Here is a 2297-nt window from a genome sequence, read left to right as displayed (position 1 = left end):
TAAGGGGCTGTCAAACCTGCGGACTTACGGCCCCGCCAGCCCGAGACCCTGCGTTCGCCTCGTCCAGGTTTAAATCGCCCGGCTGGGGCTCGAAGGAAAACCGCACCCCCACCCCGCAGCTCCCCTCCCACCCTTCTTCCCGAGGTTGTTTCTTTCTTTCTTTCTTTCCCTTTTGACCGTGACAATCGAACGTGTGGATCTTTTCATTCATAGACCTGAGTGAGACATTGTCTCGTGGTTGGTGTCTTCACCAAGTCTCTGCTGTGATGCTGGTTTCGTAACTCCGAAGTGGTTCGGGGCGACGGGGCATTGCGGGTGACCGCGGCCCCGGAGGGTTATTTTAGGGTTATTTTAGGATGCTGAAGGCACCGTGGTGGTGGCGGCTGGCTCCTAGACTTGGGAATCGAAAGCGACTTTCTTAGATGTCAATAACTGGAGAGCTGTTTACAGAGCTCCCTGCAGGGAAAGGGGGCGCAATAAGGGGAAGCGCGTGGAAAACAGCCGGCACATTCTTTAATGAAATAGAGCTGTGATTTCGGGTTTTTTTTGGGGGGGGGGAAGGGGGTGAAGCTTCCTCATTTTAGCGCTGCGCCTTTGTGCACATGCAGAACATGGGCTGGTGTAATGTTTTGGGTCGTAGTTTGAGAAGCCTGGGAGAACCCCTAGAAAACTTGGGTAGGTGAACTCCTGGTAACTCAAGTCGGGTGTTTTCTAAGGCTGCACTGGAACCACCGCGGGCGGTACTGGTCGCCTGTTTCCCTGCTTAGAAAGTCGATTCTCTGGTTATCTGCTTACATTAGTGCATTGTGCACAATTTATGTGCTGGATTGCCTGTTAAGAAAAGACCTGGAAATACTTAGGATACCATGTTGCCAACTGAATTTGGATGAATTAGAACACAAGCAACGACGGCATTAGAATCTGTTAATATGTCTGTGTGTTCAAGTTTTAAGTTTGTTGTTTGTTGTTGTTTTTTTTTAACTGAACTACTGAATTCTGGTTGTGAACATCACATGTTCTGGAAAATTTTAAATATCAGATGAACTGTTCTGCAGTGTCATTTTTATCTGAAGATGATCCAGTGATGTGTGTTGGTTTTTTTGTTTGTTTTTTCGTTTTCTCAGTTTGTGTTTTGAGATAAAATTTCATCAATGAGTTTTTTCAGAAGTTTATCATTGACTGAGTATACAGTTTGAAAGGCACTGCTATCAGTGTTAGTTGAAGAATTAAAAATGAACCACATTTACATGCAGAACAGTGTTTTTATATATCTAATTTTTTAAAATTATAAGTAAATTGGATATAGCATTAAAGAGATGTCGCTAAATATAAATACTGTACTTAAACTGAAAAATTACATGAAAGTGTATATTCTCGTGGGGCTAGGACTGTAAAAGAGCAGTGGCTTTGCCTGGTTCTGTATGTGGCACAGTCCTCTTGGAGGCAGAGCTTCCTTCCTGTCAGGATAAGATCCTCTCCATCCCAAATAAGTATTCCCTTAAAAAAAAACGAAACAAAAAAACTAAACTTTTAAATAAAATACTTATATAATAATGTAGATCATAATAACTTTTTTCCTAAAACAGTTTACTTTGTGTGTGACTTCCTTGTTAGTACCCTTTATTGAATAAAGATTTTTAAACATTCATAGTACCATTTAAAAAAGACTTTCGCTTTGTTTATTTGTTTATTTGAAGAGCTAACTTAATCCCATTTGATCTCTTTAGCAACTAGAGCAGCATTAAAGAATCAATTCTTTATTTTATTATCTTGATTGCCAACATAAGGTTGCTTCTTTAAATGAAGCATCATAAATTATTTCATCTCTGGTGAAAATACTTATGATCTTAAAAATCGGACAACTTTAGCAGCCTAAATCTTGTAATATCATGGTTTATATTTTACTAGCACAGTTATCAAGCTGTTTTCTTAAGTATTATTTATCCTGAGCTATACAACAACCCCTTAAGTAAGGCAGTATTACTATCTCTGAGAAATGATATTTTAATCTAAGGCCAGACAGGTGTCAAAATGACAGACTCATTGATAAAAACCAATGTTTTCTGATTTCTTTTACTATATCATACCACTTCTAACCTGCTTTTTAATAGATAAAGAAACTAGGGACCCACAGAAGTTTAGTTAAGATGATCTTTTATTTACAATATATTTCTAATTCCCTGTATAGCTTAAACAGTGGTTTTTAATCCTAGCTGGTTTTTAGAATCATCTGGTTACCTTTTGAAAAATACCAGTGTCAGAGGCTCATTCCCAGAAATTCTGATTTAATTGGTTTA

The sequence above is a fragment of the Myotis davidii genome, unplaced genomic scaffold, assembly GCF_000327345.1.
Source record: "Myotis davidii unplaced genomic scaffold, ASM32734v1 scaffold123, whole genome shotgun sequence".
NCBI lineage: Eukaryota > Metazoa > Chordata > Mammalia > Chiroptera > Vespertilionidae > Myotis > Myotis davidii.
This window is presented reverse-complemented; position numbering follows the sequence as displayed.